The 19,106-nt window shown below is 39.3% G+C and overlaps 1 long non-coding RNA gene across 2 annotated transcripts in view; it reads left to right on the top strand.

Moving 5' to 3' along the window:
• LOC103099125 (uncharacterized) overlaps window positions 1-18,115 on the top strand; it is a 28,363-nt gene extending 10,248 nt beyond the window's left edge. For both annotated transcript variants that reach the window (XR_001629168.2, XR_008917503.1), the window contains exon 4: window positions 17,852-18,115. This is a non-coding gene — a long non-coding RNA (uncharacterized LOC103099125). The remainder of the gene's footprint in view (window positions 1-17,851) is intronic.
• The last annotated feature ends 991 nt before the right edge of the window (window positions 18,116-19,106 follow it).

Raw genomic sequence — 19,106 nt, 5'->3', positions numbered from 1 at the left:
ATTCAAGCATCAGTTTGTTTAACCATTTTCCAACAGTCATACACTCATCCCTTTTGTTTTTAGTTCTTTGCAACTATAAAAAAGTAGTGCTCTAACTCAAAGGGGTGAGGAGATAGAAGCAGAATGGAGGGGGGAAAAGGCTTGGACTAGCTGATTCTGAAGGTCCCAAGGTCCCCTCTAGTTCTAGTTCTATGGTAATGAGGTTTAACATGGCATTAAATAAATAAATAAATAAAAGGTCTGGGGAGGGAGTAGAGACTAAATAAATCTTGAGTGGGGCTAAAGTATTCTTCAAAGAAAACAAACAGAGGAAACTAACATTTAACTAATTTATTACAGAGCAATCTCCATAGCCTTCAGGGTGTTTAAGGATATATCAATGGAAGAGAAATAAGATTTAGGATAATAAGATATATGAAACCATGATTTCTCCTCAAGTCATTTAAATGCAGTAGTGTGGCCTTGGTAAAAACATATTTGAAATCCCAAGAAGGTATTTTATTTATCCTGCCCCCCCCCAAAAAAAAGCTTCAAATCTCATGATTTAATATAGGAATATTTGAAGAATCTGTGATTTTATGAGTTAAGAGAATTTCCTCCATCGGTGATAGTTGATATTTGATAATTCACAGCTTCTTTAGCTTTTTATTTGTAATCTCTAGTGTCTATCTTAATATATGAGGTCAAGAATAAATCATGGTTGATTAAATGGTGTCACATGAGGTTGGATCTAGACCTTCCCAACTCCAAGCCCAACAATCATTCAATTATCCCAGCTCCTTCTATAGTATGTATTTGACCTTCCAGAATAGTCTGAATTAATTTCATTAAGAACTGATTGGTTTGATATCCTTATTGTCTAAGGGACTCTCAGAAGTCTTCTTAAGTCTTCAGAAATGTCTTGCTGTGGCGCTCAGCCTTCCCTGTGATATAACTCTCAAAGCTATACATTGCTATTGGAAAAACCATAGCTTTGACTATATGGACCAGCAAGGCGATATTTCTGTTTTTTAATATTCAGTCCAAATTTACTATAATTTTCCTTCCAAGGAGCTACCACCTTATAATTTCATGGCTGGAATTGCTATCTGCAGTGATCTTTGAGCTCAAGAATATAAAAACTGACACTGCTTCCATTTCTTCTTTCTTTCACCAGGAAGTATTGGGACCAGTTGCCAAGGTCTTAGGTTGTGTTTTTTTTTTAATATTAATCTTCAAGCCAGTATTTCTACTCTTCTCTTTCATTCTTATCAAGAGGATTCTTATTCTTAATTCTTCTTCACTTTCTGCCATCAGATGGTACCTCTGAATATCTGAGATTGTTGATATTTCACCTGGCAGCCTTAAGTCTGGCTTTTGATTCATCATGCAGCCTGCCATTTCCCATGATGTACTCTGTATAGAAGTTAAATAAGGTGACAATATACAGTTCAGCCATATTCCTTTTCTAATCTTAAACCAATCAATTGTTCTGTGTTAGGTTCTAATGGATACTTCTTAGCCTACAAACACTTACCCAGGGAGGAAAGTAAGATTATGTGCTACTCCCATTCATTTGAGGATTTGCTGTTTTTTGTTGTGATCCACACAGTCAAAGGCTTAAGTGGAATCAAGAAAGCAGAAGCAAGGGTTTTTCTGGAATTCTGTTGCTTTCTCCATAATCCGGCAAATGTTGAAAGATCTTAACAGTCACTGATACCATGATGGTATGGTTCCTGAGCTACGGCCAGCTCCCTGAAGAAGTCTTTTGGCCCTTAGAAAGCACTGCTAACAATAAGGCTAGTGGAGGTGATGGAATTCCAGTTGAGCTACTTGAAATCCTAAAAGATGATGCTTTTAAAGTATTGCACTTGGGGGAGCTGGTGGGTAGAGAGGCAGCTTAGTGTGTAGAGAGCCAGATATGGAGACGGGAGGTTCTGAGTTCAATTCTGGCCTCAGCCACTTCCTAGCTGTGTGACCCTGGGCAAGTCACTTAACCCACATTGCCTAGCCCTTTTTTCTCTTCAGCCTTGGAACCTATTCTTGGTATCAATTCTTTTTTTTTTTTTTAAACCCTTACCTTCCGTCTTGGAATCAATACTGTGTATTGGTTCCAAAGCAGAAGAGTGGTAAGGGCTAGGCAATGGAGGTCAAGTGACTTGCCCAGGGTCACACAGCTAGGAAGTGGCTGAGGTTAGATTTGAACCTAGGACCTCCCATCTCTAGGCCTGGCTCTCAATCCACTGAGCTACCCAGCTGCCCTCTCTTGGTATCAATTCTAAGACAGAAGGTACAAGTTTTTTTTTTGTTTTTTTATGCTATGCTCAATGTGCCAGCAAATTTGAAAACTCAGCAGCAGTCACTGGATTGGAAAGTATCAGTTTATGTTCTAATCCTAAAAAAGGGCAAAGCCAAAGAATGTTCAAATTACCAAACAATTGTGCTCTTTTCAAAGGATGGCAAGGTTGTACCTAAAATTCTTACAGCTAGTCCTTAGCAGTGTGTGAACCAGGAGTTACCAGAAGAGAAGACAAAGAGGCAGAGGAATTAGAGACCCAAATTGCCAACATTTACTGGATTATGGAGCAAGCCAGGAAGCCCTACAAAAGCATCTGCTCATATTTGGATATACCCGTGCACATGTATGATTGCACATGTATATAAAGGCTTGTTTCCTATACATGTGTTGTGCCCTTCACATACACACATGTACCCATGCATGTTGTGTATATGTAGTATACATGCACATTGCAGGTATGTGTATATCTACATATCTGTATATACAGATGCAATCCTATATCTCCATATACATATGCATATATATGTATGTATTCATTCTACTCTGTATATTATAGAGAACCTACTTTGCAGCTTGGGGTCTTAAAAGTTGTGTGATACATTGAGAAGCAGTATGGCGTTACAGATAGAGAAGCAGCCTTGGAGTCACCAGGCTCCGAGACTGGAGTTCAAGTTCCACTTCTGACCACTCCTGGCACATTGTGGTTGTTCAGTCCTTTTCAGTTGTTTGTGTCCAATTCTTCATGACCCCATTTGGGGTTTTCTTGGCAAAGACACTGGAGTGGTTTGTCATTTCCTTCTCTGGCTCATTTGACAGATGATAAAACTGAGATTAAACAGGGTTAAGGGATTTGACCAAAGCTACACACCTACTAAGTGACTGAGACTAGATTTGAACTCAGTGAAGTAAATCTTCTAGATTCCAGTGCCAGCACTCTATCCACTGTACCACCCAGCTGCCCAGACTGTGTAACCCCAGAGCAAGTCACTTAACTTTTTAGTGCTATAGAGAGGAGATGTTAAATTAAAATTCTATGGAGATCATATCTTCATTTTATAATTATTATTTATTAAATAGCAAAAAGTAGATGACAGAGAGGGAGAGAGAGTAAGACAGAGAGGCAAGGAGAGGGAAGGAGAGAGAAAGGGGAAGAGAGAGAGACAAAAACAGAGAGGAAAGGAGAGGGAAAAGGAAAGAGAGAAAGAGAGGGAAAGGAAGTAAAAGAGAGAAGGAGAGGGAAAGGGAGAAGGGAGAGAGAGAGAGAGAGAGACAAACAGAGGGAGGGAAGAGGGAGAGAGAGAGGGAAAGGGAAAGATGGAGAGAGAAAGGGGGGGAAGAGAAAAGGGGGGAAGGGACAAACAGAGAAGGAGATGGAAAGGGAGAGGGGGAGAGAGAGAGAGTGAAAGGGAGGAAGACAAAAAAGAGAGATGAAGAGGGAGAGACTGAGAGACAGAGATAGAGAGAGAAGGCAAAGGAGAAGGAGAGACAGTGCAAGAGCGAGATCGTGAGCCAGCCATAGCCATGTGTGGCTTCCTAGCTCCTCTAGCCACCTCTTCCATGAGGAGACTGAGCCAGTCCAGAGCCAGACTGCATGCCCTCCTGAGTCCCTGGTTCCAGGAAAAAAATGCCCACTTCCTGTCTTCTACACTCTGTGATATCCCTTTCCTGAACCTTTCTGATTGGAGGACTTGGACCTTAATCAGGACAAGAGGTAGGTCTGTCATCATGTGTCATTTAGAAGGACCACACAGCTTGTGTTTCCCAGTATGGAGACAAGCTGACTGCCTTGATTATCTAAGACATTTTAGAGATCTTGTGCTGTGCCCTGCCCACATTACCCCAGAGAAGTGCTCCCATTGGGCTGCTGGGCAGAGAGATGGGTAATGAGAGAAATGTCCTATGTAATTAGAATCTGTTACTCTAAAAATTATGATCCCAGCAAAACTATGATTCCCAGCACTCTACTCACTTTCTGTAATTACATGCTGATGTAGACAGGATATAAATTTGGAGTAGCTCCACCTGTCACTCTCTTTCCTTCCTGCCATGGCTTTGGTGGAGCAGGGATTTTTGAGCAGGTAGAAAAACTTAGAACCTAGGCAACATAAAATATTTAGGAATCTATTTACCAAGACAAACACAGGAATTATGTGAACACAACTACAAAACACTATCCACACAATTAAAACTAGATCTAAATAATTGGAAAAACATTAATTGCTCATGGGTAGGATGAGCTAATATAATAAAAATGACAATCCTACCCAAATTAATTTATTTATTCAGTGCCATACCTATCAAACTACCAAGAAACTTTTTTACTGAATTAGAAAAAATTATAACAAAGTTCATTTGGAAGAACAAAAGACCAAGAATATCGAGGCAACTAATGAAAAAAAAAGTGAAGGATGGGGGCCTAGCAGTACTGGAGCTTAAACTGTACTATATAGCAGTGGTCATCAAAACAATATGGTAATGACTAAGGGACAGAGGGGGAAGATCCATGTAAGAGACTTGGGTTATCAACAAGACAATCTATGATAAACCCAAAGATCCCAGCTTTTGGGACAAGAACCCACTATTTGACAAAAACTTCTGGGGAAATTGGAAAACAGTATGGGAGAGATTAGGTTTAGATCAACATCTCACACCCTACACCAAGATAAACTCAGAATGGGTCAATGACTTTAATATAAAGGAGGAAACTACAAATAAATCAGGTGAACATAGAATAGTATACCTGTCAGATCTATGGGAAAGGAAAAGAATTTAAGACCAAGCAAGACAGAGAATATCACAAAATGTTGTACAAAAAAATCAAGCCATTCCCTAATTGATAAATGGACAAGGGACATGAATAGGCAGTTTTCAGATAAAGAAATCAGAACTATCGATAAGTACATGAAAAAGTGTTCTAAATCTCTTATAATTAGAGCAATGTAAGTCAAAACAACTCTGAGGTACCACCTTACACCTAGCAGGTTGACTGATATGACAGCAAAGGAAAGTAATAAGTGTTGGAGGGGATGTAGCAAAATTGGGACACTAATGCATTGCTGGTGGAGTTGTGAATTGATCCAACCATTCTGGATGGCAATCTGAAACTATGCCTAAAGGGTGCTAAAAGACTGCCTGCACTTTGATTCAGCCATAGCACTGCTAGATAATAAAGAAAAAAGACTTGTACCAAAATATTTGTAGCTGTGCTCTTTGTGGCGGCAAAAAATTGGAAAATGAGGGGATGCCCATCAATTGGGGAATGGCTGAACAAATTGTGGTATATGTTGGTGATGGAATACTATTGTGCTCAAAGGAATAATAAAGTGGAGGAATTCCATGGAGACTGGAACAACCTCCAGGAAGTGATGCAGAGCGAGAGGAGCAGAGTCAGGAGAACATTGTACACAGAGACTGATATACTACGGCACAATCAAATGTAATGGATTTCTCTACTAGCAGCAATGCAATGATCCAGGACAGTTCTGAGGGTCTTATAAGAAAGAAGCTATCCACATCCAGAGAAAGAACTGTGGGAGCAGAAACACAGATGAAAAACATTGCATATATTGTTAATATGGAAATAGGTCTTTTTCAATGAAACATGTAAAAGTGGAATTGCTTGATGACTAAGGGAGGGGGGAGGGGAGGGAAAGAACATAAATCATGTAACCATGTAAAAATATTCTAAATTAATTGATTAAGTAACTTTTTTCAAAAGGGGTACAAATGAATATTAACTTTCCATAGGTGTCAAAGTTGGGCATGCAACACTCTCTAGTGCAGGTGTGTCAGAACCAGTTTAAAATAACTAGAAAGGCAGCTGTCTCAGTGTATAGAAAGCCAGCGAGGTCCTGGGTTCAAATATGAACTCAGACACTTCTTGGCTTTGTGGCCCTGGGCAAGTTAACCTCAATTAATTAACCCTTACTGTTCTTCTGCCTTGGAAGTGATATTTAATATTGATCTAAGGCAGGAGATAAGGGTTTAAAAAAAGTATAATTGTAAAATATTTTAACAAAATGAATAAAAATACAATAAAACATAGATAAAGTTAATTTGTGGTTTTCTAAGTCAGTAAGCTCCCTCTGATCCATATCTTTTGGGGCTATTACAGACCAGGTGCTGATTTACATTGATAGAGAATATATATGTGCGTATATAATTACCAGATATACACTGGCTCTGCAAATATTCCTTCACTTGTGTCTTGTCATTCATAAGGCATCTTCCCACTTTTTCAGTCATAGATTATAGACCATAAAATTTAGAACCTGAAGGGAACTTCTATGTCATATAGTCGTATCCTCTTGTTTTAAATAAAATTAAGATTGTGGGAAGTAAAACATGCCATCAAAATTTGATTAACTGGGAAATACTGGCAGAGAGGAGTTCTATCTAATTTGACTGCTTAACTGAGTGTTAAGTAAGATCTACTTTTTCTCTCAGCTTTTATGCTTGAAAGTCTTTCCTGCCTTAGTAGGCAGGGTATATGGAATATGTTAGATAGAGCTGACACAGACTTGGGCATCCAGTACAACTGCTTTCTTTAATAGAGAGCCTAGAGAAATTAAATCATTTCCTCAAGGTCACACTAAGATCAAAACCGATATTTGAATTTAGATCTCTGGTTCCAGAAGTGTGTGTGTGTGTGTGTGTGTGTGTGTGTGTGTGTGTGTGTGTGTGTGTGTTTTCCTCTATACCATAAAGTTTTCAGAGTCTCTGCTTCTGCTTGATAATTATGAATATCACATTGCAGAATTATAGGTAAGTGTTGATAAATCTTTGATACTACTCACTGATTTATTTAGAGCATTTCTTCATAAGAATCCTACTTTTGGGATGATGACAGTAATAGAGTCTATTAGGGATATCTCTGCTGAGGTTGAGAAATTGGCTCAAGATACAGTTCAAGCCATGTTCCAAACTTCTAAAGCTATCTCCTTCCTCTAGGAGGAGGTTGATTCCTTGGCAAAGACAGTCATGCAAAACCAGCTAGACCTTGATAGGCTTATGGCCTCTTCTGGGAGCGCTGGTGCTGTTATTAATAAATCTTGTTCTTCCATAAATAGATCAGGTGAAATTGTTGCAAATGTCCCTGAGCTTCAAAGAATTTTGAATGATTTAGAGACCCCTGTGACATCTGATGGTACATGATAGAACTTCTCATGGCTACAGGGCACAGCTTTGTTAGCCACACTGGCCAAATGGGCCTTTTTTAATCCTAGGAATTTTTGTCCTTTTCAGACTTTGCCTTAGTTTTTGTATTTGAATCTATGCCAAGCTTTCACCAGGAGAAAAACTTATGTACAAGTTTACTGAAGATCATGACCATATTAGAAAGAAAATCGATATAATAACTTTTAGGTAATTAATCTAGATCTTTTTTAATACATATATCTAAATGCTACATTGTTTAATGGGGTTTGAGATATGATCTTTAATTTTTTTTTTACTTTCTCATTTAAGTATGATTTTTTAAATTTCAGTTTACAGAATTATAGCTGATTTTTCCTTGCAATTCAATTTATTATTTCAATAATTTAATAGAAAATTAAAATAAATAGTAAGAAACAAGTAGGGCCAGGCTGGGAAGGCCACAGGGCACTTTAGAACCAATTTAAGAAGGGATAAGGGACAGGGAAAGGATTATAGGTGAATTGGGTATAAAACATACAAGGGTAAAGGAGTAGGCTTGGAATGTCGCAGATGGTTGTGGACATGAGAAAAACTTTGGCACATGACACCTATTAAGAGGAAGTGAAAACATGGGCAGAAGCAGAAATCTGAAGCATGCAACTATGATGGATACAAAGATACGGGAATGTTGGAAGTGGAGGTGGGAAGATGGTAAAGTGAGAGAGCACCCTATCCAAGAGGACATGCTTTGAGCGTGGTGTCCTGCTTGGTGAGGGTCTGCAGCATGGTGTAATGGAGCAAGGCCCCCACATTCAGCTTCATATACTACTTGGACTCCTTGTGAAGTTGTAGGCAGTGCCCCTACCTGCTGCTGGTGGGGGTGGGTGGGGAGGTGGCAGCAATGGCCTGGGGGCTTGGTACCCCTAAAGGAGGGGACAGCTGGGGATCCCATGCCCTGGCTGAACAGATATGCTGGCCACTCCTACCACCTTTCCCTGCAGCTACAAGGACAGATGGCAGCAGTGGAGTCACTCCTACCCAGGCACCAGACCACCCCGCATCCCCACCCCAGACCCTAGCCTTGCTGAAACCTCTGACCCCTCCCCTCCCCATGAGGCCTTCAATTCTCCCCTCTGCTCTCCCCCTCCCTCACATCCACCCTTCCCCAAACCCTCCCCCCCAAAAAACTCAGCTCTATTTGGCTCGGCTCTCAGACCCCTCCCTGAGCTGTTGGCAGCTCAGCCCCTGATATTTGGTATCCAGTCAGTTTATGATATCTAACAACCCTCACTACGTTGCACACCCCACAACTCAGACTATTGAAGCCTGCCATTGGTTATTAAATCTTATGAGACTATAATTAATATTTGAGTGTGATTCCAGGAAAACCACAGAGGGACTGATGGGGATGTCTGCTAACCCTTTGGGGGTGACAAGTGTCAGGGCCAATGTGGGGGTGCTGTAGAGTCTGATAAGTGGTTGTTTAGCAAAGTTCTGAGGTTGGTGTTCTCTCATTCAGTCTATAAGATAGGAGACTGTAAGATACCCCTTTTTGACTCTGACTCCAGCTTGCTGTACCTAGGATGGAAGAGAAATCAGACTAGGGGACCCCATTCACCCTTTTGTCAGACTTCTGTTCCCTTTTTTCCTTTGGCATGACAACTTTCTTTAGTTATGGCAGATGGTGGGTAACTGCAAAATTGTTGTACCTGAGCTACATGCTTGGTAAACTACCTCCGCTAGACCTTGAATGTGTATTAGGGACTTATGATTTTAATTTATTTATATATTATAAATATATATGTGTGTATATATCTCTATATATAAACTTTTTTCCCTTTCCTCTTATTTTTTGGGGGGAAGTGATCTATATATTATTTAATGCATTCTTTTTTTTTTTTTAAACCCTTACCTTCTGTCTTGGAGTCAATACTGTGGCATTACCTAGCCCTTACCACTCTTCTGCCTTGGAGCTTGGCTCCAAGGCAGAAGAGTGGTAAGGGCTAGGCAATGGGGATCAAGTGATTTGCCCAGGGTCACACAGCTAGGAAGTGGCTGAGGCTGGATTTGAACCTAGGACCTCCCGTCTCTAGGCCTGGCTCTCAATTCACCCAGCTGCCCCCTATTTAATGCATTCTTAAATCACCAAGTAGTCTAACCCACATAGCCTTTACCAAGTCTAGGATTGGATTCTGGACAGTATTTCGTCCTCCTGAGGAGGGAATTATAGTTATCTTAAAGGTCCATAGACTAAGGTCTTTTTAAAGCAATTTTAGGGAAATATATTGCCAATAACCTATAGCAATAAAAGATGCCCCCAGAAATCAAACACTATATCATGAGACTCTGAGTGATCCTTTGGATGTGATGAAGGAGGGTTGGACCTCCATCCACTTTTGTTCTTCCCATGTGCCACTATTTTATCCTGATTGTAAAACCTGTGACAAAAAAAGGAATATCCCCTAATGGTTTCTTGTCAATGTGCCTATCAATCATTTAATGTTAAGAAACAGCCAAAATGTTGTTCAGCTCCCCATGAAATGTATAATATCTTTGGGCCCTTGTGTACCCTGGTGAGGCAATCCTGAAATGTATAGATATTATATATGGGATGATTCATTGGAGAGACTAACATGTTAATCTCCCAAAGAATCAAAAGGAGGATTGTATGAATTTAATATAACTCATATCCCTTATTGCTTTTGAAAACCCATTTTGGTTGCTATTAGCTCCACTCTTTGACTGGGCATGCATGAGTCCTGTGGTAGGAGGCCAGAGGCCTCGTGGCTCTCTGGCCTCCTGGGAGAGGCTGGCCTCTAAACCTGAGTGACCCCTGGCACCTGGAAAAGTGGTCTCTGACTCGAAGGTCCAATCTGTCCAACCAAGGAGATCCAGGAGTGACATCAATAGATTCATAAGAGAAGGGGACTGAGGAAGAGGGAACATCTTTTGAGCCACAGTCTTGGCACTGCCAGATTATCATGTGATTTTTTTTTCTTTCTCTCACTTTTACTAATAAATAATTATAAATTAATATATGTCTCCAGAGAATTTTAATAATAACAATAGATAATAAGCTATCTGGCCTTGGCTAAGGCAGATAATCTGCTGGAACCTTAGGATTTTTTTTTGTTTTATTTTGTTTCATTTTGTTTTTCCATCTGTGTAATGAAGGAGTTGGACTAAATGACTTAATGTAATCTTTTACTTCTCAAATCCTATTTACTTATTTTTAGAGGCAGAATGGAAAGAATGCTAATCAGCTCCCATGGATTCTGTGATCCTCTCTGGGAAGATGATTCTTAAATCTATTTATCCAGCCCTAAGTTCTTATCTGACCTTCAGACATAATCTCTAGTGGCCTTTCAGACATCTTAAACTAGTTGTCCTATAAACATGTTAAATTCAATGTTTGTTATTATCTTTTTATCTTTTCCCCCAAACTCTTCCCTCTCCCTAACTTCTCTCTGACCATTGAAGGCTCCAACATGCTCTTATCCAGGTTCACAACCTGGATATCATCTCTTTCTCATTCCCCACATCTGATCTGTAAACAAGTCCTTGTAGATCCATCCTGCCTTCATTGTTTCTCTGCTATGACATTGCTACCTTCCTAATGAAGACCCATCACAAGATGCTTGGACCATTGCAGTAATAGCCTGCTGGTCAGTCTCCCTCACCTCAAGTCTTTTCCCTCTCCACTCCACCCCTCATTCAGCGGCCAAAATGACTTTCTTAAGGGTGAAGCTCTGCCTCTTTTAGCCCCTTATTCAATAAACCCCTGTGCTTCCCTGTTGCCTTCAGGATAAAAAGCCCTCTATTTGTCTTAGAAAGCCCTTTATGACGTGACCCCTTTGAACCTTTGCAGTCTTATACTTTAGTCCCCTCCACATAGTCTAGGATTTGGTGACATTGATCTCCTTGCTATTCCTCAAATAAGACACTTCAAACAAGATTGCTGTTGTTCAGTCTTTTCAGTCGTATCTGGCTCTTCATGACCCCATTTGGGGTTTTCTTGGCAAAGACACTGAAATGTTTTGCCATTTCCTTTTCCAACTCATTTTATAGATGAGGAAACTGAGGCAAATAAGGTTAAGTGACTTGCTCAGGACCTCATAGCTAGTTAAATGTCTGACACCAGACTTGAATTTGGGGAGCTGAGTCTTCCTGACTGCAGTGCCTGTGCTGTATCCACATTGTCCCCTGGCTGCCTGTCATCAAAACCAATGCCATTTCTCTGGCTGACCCCCACGTCTGGGTCACTTCTGCATCCTGGTTTCCCTGGCTTCTTTAACAATCTCTGCTAAAATCTCACCTTCTGCAAAAAGTCTCTCCCTCCTTAATTTTATTGCTTTCTTTCTGAGATTATTTTCAGTTTATTTTGTATATATCTTGTTTGAACATCATTATCATAGCTAGCATTTATAGCACTTTAAGACTCACAGATCACTTCACAAATATAATCTTATTTAATTTTAATTTTAATTCTTACAACAACCCTAGGAGTTAGGTGCTATTATTATCTCAATTTTATAGATGAGGAAACTTGGGTTAAATGTCTTGCCCAGAGTCATGCAGCTAGTAAGTGTCTGAGGCCAGATTTGAACTTGGGTCTTGATTTAGGAAGAGTGAAACACAACTGAAACAACTGAACAACAACCTCCCACCTCCAGGGTCAGCATCCAGCTGCCTCTATAAATAGATGTTTTATGTTGTCTCCCTCTTTAGACTGTGACCTCCCTGAACAAGGGATTGTTTTTGTCTTTCTTTGTATCTCAGTGCTTAGCACATGGTAGGAACTGGATAAATGCTTCTTGACTTGAACTCAGGGGACAGGGGTTTAACTCTTGGCTCTGCCATGGCCCCAATACCCTAGGACAAGTCATTCTCTGAGCCTCAGTGCTTCTTTATCTATCTATACCTCGTGATGAATGATTCCGGAAGCTATTGTCATAAAAAGATTTTTTGTAAATTACAATGCGAATTCCAGAAGATATTCATTTGATCTAATTCTTTTTCCTAAAAATAAAGAAAAAATCTGTATTTCCTAGTATGGACAGCTAGGTGGTAGAGTAGCTAGAGCTGGGCCTAAAGTCAAGAAGACTCATCCTCCTGAGTCTAAATCTGGTATTAGACCCTTACTAGCTGTGTGACCCTGGGCAAAGCACATAACCCTGTATGCCTTGGTTTCTCATCTGTAAATGAACTGTAGAAAGAAAGGGCAAACCACACCATTATATTTGCCCAGAAAATCCCAAATGGGGTCACAATGACAAAACTGAAGCAAGTGATCTTTTTCTTGTATTCCCACGAACTAGTTGTGTGACTTTGGACTAATCACTTATTACTGCAGTCTTCATTTGTCCTCTACATAAAATGAAAACAGAACATTTTATTTTTGTTCTAGCATTTTATGATTTTAAATTTAATGAATAGAGGCTTTCAGTTTTTTTCCCCTGACTACAGCAAGACAGGACTGGAATTCTTCCTAAATGCAGACTTCTCTGGCAGCCAAGCCAAACAGAAATGCAAAGAAGAACAATACAGTGGATTGCTGATGGGTTTATTGACTGCTTTTCAATAAGGCTTGGGCCTAATTTCCTCCTGGCCTTTCCTTATTTCTTTTGGGGCTTAGACATCATTAAATTCGACAACAACAAATACAACATGATAGCAACACAGAAAACATTTATTAAGTGTCCACTGTGTTTAGAATCAATCCATAAGCAGTTATTGTTTTCTGTGTGCCAGGCACTGTGCAGGACATTGCAGATACAAACACAAAATCTATTTAGGCCCCTGCCCTAAGGGAGCTTATGTAGGTGTGGTGAGGGAGAGGAGGAGGCAATTACTACTTATCCACTGAAATTGGGCCCAGTGTTTACTTTTATGGATGACATTTTCTAGGTACAGCCACCTTACCCAGAGGGCTCCAGAAGCCCTTTTGGCCTCAGGATCCACAGATGCCATTTACCTTTCAGGGGAAAGGTAGCAGAGTTTCTGAAACAGGTAGCAGGACTGCCTAAAAAGGTAAAATTTTGCACTGAACGCATGGGTTAAGTCTGGATTTTCCAGGCTAACAAGGAAAAGCACTTTCAGAGACTGGCTGGGTGGTCTGGCAAATGAAACGAGCTTCTCCCCGCTTAGCCATCAGCAATTAGGCAGGAAAGAAGAAAAGAGAGGCAGTGGCTTGTGGAATTTATGGTGGCAACATTGGAATTGATTGGCCCTTGCTTTCTTTCATTGTCTGAGGAATGTCTCCTAGAGTCAAATTCACAACCAGTAAACTGGAATCCCGTGAATGGAAATGGAACCCAGAAAAAAGGATAGACTCAGCCTAGAGATTGACAGATTTGCACTCACACACACCCTGGGGACTGGATTTATAACAAGGACTGGATCATTTCCTCACATGCCAATTTTAGAGTAAACAGATTTCTTGCTGTGATGTAAGTCAATATTTAGGGAAGTCAGGAAAGATTTATATTAAAATTATATTCAGGGCTTTAAGTTTTCCCTGGAGGCTCAAACTCGATGGATGTCATTGCTAAAGTTGGTAGTATATAGTCAGGAGGAATCCACCCAAGTATCCATGAAGAAAATCATTCTTCAAGTGAAACTCAGGAGGAAAAGTGATCCAGATAGCTGTATTCAGTGTTAGGAATGGAATTGGGTTGGTTTATTTGTTTATTTAAAATGTAATTTATTTTTCGGTTAACCAAAATCTATTTTCTGTCCCTTCCACCACCCCCTTTCCATTGGGGAAAAAAAGGTTCCTTTATTTATTCAACAGTAATTTAGTAAACATCTTATTAAGTGCAGTGTGTTTCGAAACTGGGGAGATACAAGGTTACATTAAAATACAGTCTCTGCTCTCAAGTTGCTGACAGTCCAATGAAGGTGATAAGATTTATATAGACAAATGTAATACAAATTAGATTGTTAGAATACAAAGTACTACGAGAATTTGCAACAAGCCTGGCCAGAGAAGAGCTTTGCTGGGAAAAGGTAACCGAGATAAGCATTGCTCTTAGCAATAAGTTCCAGCGTGGAAGACAGTATAGTATAGCCTCTGGGTTTGCACCCATGCAGTGCACAGATGCTGCTATTTAAGCCGGCTTTGTACTGTAGGGTCACACTGCCCCAAATGTCACCGTGCGCAGTGTTATGAGAAAGAGGGCAAATAGGTGGCAAGGGAGATGGAGCAGTGGAGCTGAGGTTTTCTTCTCTTGTCTCAAGAACTATTGAGTGAACTTTATAGGGACCAGTTTCAGAAACCAAACCTTTTTAGCCTGGGGAAGAAAAGACTTGGAAGTGATAGCAACTGAGGTGAAACCCAGGCAAAAGATAGGATGATCATCTTCAAGTACTTTATCCTTGCTCTGCCTTCTGTCCCTCCCACCACCCCCTTCCCACTGGGAAAAAAAGGTTCCTTTATTTATTCAACAGAATTTAGTAAACATCTCGTTGTTTTAACTATTAGTGGAAATTGAAAAGATGAACTTTAGCTCAGTAAAGAGTGGAATAAGCTGCCTTGATAGGTCATGAGTTCTCTAGTCATCGAACTGTGTTGCTGTTATTGTTCAGTTGTTTTTCAATTGTATTAACTCTTCATGACCCCATTTGGAGTTTTCTTTCTTTTAAAAAACAAAACAAAACAAAACTTTCTTTTACTTTAATAATAAATTTCCACATAAGTTTTTCAAAGTTATATGATTCATGTTGTCTCCCTCCCCCTTTTCAGAGCTGACAAGCAATTCAATCTGGGTTATACATGTATTATTATGCAAAACATATTTCCATATCATTCATTTTTATAAGTAAATAATCTAATAAAACCAAAACCCCAAATCATATACCCAAATAAACAAGTGATAAATCATATGTTTTCATCGCATTTATATTCTAACAGCTCTTTCTCTGGAGGTGAATAGCATTCTTTTCCATAAATCCCTCAGAATTATACCAGATCATCGTGTTGCTGTTGGTAGCAATGTCTTTCACATTTGATCATTCCATAATATTTCCAGCTACTGCACATAATGTTCTGCTTATTTCACTCTGCATCAGTTCACATAGGTCTTTCTAGCTCTTTCTGAAATCATCCAGTTCATCATTCCTTACAGCACAATAGTATTCCATTAATATCATTTACCACAGTTTGTTCAGTCATTCCCGAATTGAGGGATATTTCTAGTTTTCAATTCTTTGCCAACACAAAAAATGTAGCTACAAGTATTTTTGTACAATCCATTTGGGGTTTTCTTAGCAAAGATACTGAAGTGGTTTGATCTTTCTTCAGCTCATTTTTTTTATAGATGAGGAAACTGAGGCAAATAAGGTCAATTGACTTGCCTTGGGGCACACAGCTACTTAGTGTCTGAATGCAGATTTGAACCTGGTTGATGAGTCTTCCTGAGTCCAGGCCAGGCATTCTATGCACTGTAGTGACACCTAGCTATACAAAATGAGTGCTTAATAAATATTTGTTTACTCCAATTCAAGTGGCTTGGATCCATTAGCTGTATGTGCTATGAGGGAATTCCTGTATAGATGACCTACCTCTGAGGCTCTTTCTAATCCTCAAATACTGGGATTTTGAAATTCTGCCCTTTTTTTGTCTTCCTGGTCAATGAGGATGGGGCATCACTTTCAGGTCTAGCTGGTTCTGTCTTGGAATTGCCTATCTGATGTTTTGCTACAGGGTTTAATCCCTTATCACTGGGTAACATTTTCACCCCTACTTCAAACACACACAGACAATGGGATCTTTTTTTCTGTGAAACAGGGATAATAAATAAACATTTGAACTAATGACCTTCATTTTAGCTAGGAAAGAGTTTTGTGGTTAAAAGATTACAAATTGTTCATAGAAGTAGCCATAATGGTATTGGGAAAAGAAAGCTAATCTCAAAATCTGGAAAAATCTGAGTTCAAATTCTTCCCCTGACACATACTGCCTGTGGACATTTTAAGACTGTAAATTGCAGGAAAGGTACCAACTTAAATTAGGAAATCAAGTCGTCTTACCTGCGAGTTCCCTATCCCAATGCAATAGCATCTCTAGTCCCTTTCTTTCTTATCATTATTTCTGAGTAAATAAACCTAGTCTGCAAACATGCTTTCCTGAGAAAGGGTGCCTCACTTCAGTCCTTACTGGCCTGTAGCAGCAGATTATCCTGCCCTGCTGACGGGGCTTCACTCAAAAAAATTTAAGGTTGTCTGAGAGAAGAAAAAGGTTAGTTTCCCCCTGCAGTTCTCTTTGGACAATGTCCTCCAATTTCAACCCTAGAATCATTGATTATAAGAGCTGAATCACGGGACTGTGGAATATAGAGATGATCTTAGAAGTCATTTAATCTAGTCTCCCTCATTTTATTGATTAAAAACTGAAGTTCTAGACTTCTAGGTTGGGACAGTGACTAGATCAATATATCAACTCTATCTCATAAAAGTTGACATATTCACTATCTCCCTTTTGTAGCTAATCTGAGCCCATAAGCTAGGCTCTTTACTGGGGTTGGATCTTGCTCAGAAAAAGGCATCGTCAAGGTTTCTCTAAGGAGTTGCCTTGGTTTCTTGTCCTGACCCATTACTTTACTTTGATGTCAATAACTCCATATTCTCTTGCTGCTTGATGTCAATAACTGTATTCCTTAGCTTCTTACCTGGTTACTGTACTATTACCTTGACCTGTGGCTGCTGTGCATTCTCTGCTCCTTGACTTTCTTCCTGGTCAATAGACCTGGTGCCTAGCCTTCATCTCTGATACATCTCTGTATACTCTCTGATTCTAGAATAAGTTCTTGTTACCATCCACCTGGACTACTGCAACTATACTTCTTGCTTCCACTCAGTTTCCTACTCAAATTCTGCTTTCATTCTGTCATTGGAATAGGTTCTTGTGGTTTTCCCTGTATAGATCCTGTCATATTACTTCTTTGCTCAAAAATCTTCAGTGGGTCCCTATTACCTTCCAAGTAAAGTTTATTCTCCCTTTGACTACTATTAAAGGCCCTATTCAACTGAGTAACACTTTACCTTTACTGCTGCCTTTTTTGTTGTTGTTTTTACTTCGTATAATCGCTATTCCATCCACCCATCATGGATAACTCTTTTCACCCAGAGCATATAAAATACTTTCTTTCCTTAATGTTCTTGTTCAGGCAAGGCCATGTCCTTGAGTATTCTCTTTCCTCCTTACCAACAGAACTTCTACCCATCCTATAAAGCTCTGCTTCATATTATATTGTTCAACAAATCTTCTCTGATTTGGTAACATCTTCCCTTTCAGACTTGAAATGGCACTTTGTTATATTTTATTTTCCCTGTTAGACTATAAACTTCTAGAGCATAGGAATTATTTCCCCCCTCCCCATACAATACTTTGCAATTAATAGGTACTTAATACTTCTTGTTTTGTCATTTTTTTTTCAGTTATGGCTTACTCTTCATGACAAGCTGGGTTCAATAGGGATGAGACAGAAAAGAGAAAGAGAAAGCACTCTGTCCTCAGATACTATGGGAGGGGACTCCTCTTCCAGGCAATAAAATTATTCCTCTCCAGCATCCCCGTTAGCCATGAACTCCTATCAATACAAGTAAAGTTTGGTTAAAATTATTTTATCTTATCTACTTGTTTTTCACTCATGTCTATGCATTATTAATGTTTATTTTGTAAAATACAACTTCATTAACACATTTTTTGCCTCATACATTTTTTTAAATGTCTTATTCTTCATGATAAAAATTTCTTTTAAGTTTTTTTGGCAAAGATACTAGAATGATGCTTTCTCCCGCTCATTTTACAGATGAGGAAACTGAGACAAACAGGGTTAACTGAGTTGCCAAGGGTAACACAAGTAATAAGTGTCAGAAGCTGGATTTGAACTTAGGAAGAGGAGTCTTCCTGAATCTAGGCCAGGCACTCTATCTACTATACCATCTAGCTGCCCAAAAATCATTGTATCAGTTCCTAATTTTTTCTTTGACTTGAGATCCTATTACTCCCCAGTTTTGGTCATCCATCCTTTACCTTTTCTTCCTACCCCTACTTTGCCTCTGTGGAGGTAAACACTATCATCCATGAACCTACTTTAGAAGGCCTCTAAATAGCAAGAGAATTCAGAATATCTATTCCCTGGTCTTCTATAGACTCTGAAATTGGGCTATATCTGTGAGAGTGGGAAAAACAGTGGATTTAGGAGGCTGGAGAAGGCTGTTGGATGATTATGAACAAGTTATTTAACTAACATTTCTGACCTTTGATTAGAACATAACTTAGGTAAGAACCAAGTAATTGCAGAAACAGATTAAACAAAGGGACTACAATTATCTTATTACCAATGGCACAGAAATCTTTTTTTTTTAATTTTGGTGGCAGGGAGGAAATGTGGGTGGGAGAAACATTGATAATGGAAACAGAAAACCATAAGATAAAAGTTTGAGAATGACAGATCCTAAGAATACCAGTAAGTCTCAAAAGTTTGGAATTTTAACACTTTATATAAGATTTGGTGACTTTCCCTTCCCTGATCTCAAACCTGTTAATATGGTATTAGTAAAGAGAAAAATTAGATGTTATTATTATTTATTGATATTGATTTTATAAGCTGTATTCCCAAATACCCTCATTACTTTATTCTCTCTCTCTCTCTCTCTCTCTCTCTCTCTCTCTCTCTCTCTCTCTCTC

The sequence above is a fragment of the Monodelphis domestica genome, chromosome 3, assembly GCF_027887165.1.
Source record: "Monodelphis domestica isolate mMonDom1 chromosome 3, mMonDom1.pri, whole genome shotgun sequence".
Lineage (NCBI taxonomy): Eukaryota > Metazoa > Chordata > Mammalia > Didelphimorphia > Didelphidae > Monodelphis > Monodelphis domestica.
This window is presented reverse-complemented; position numbering and strand designations above follow the sequence as displayed.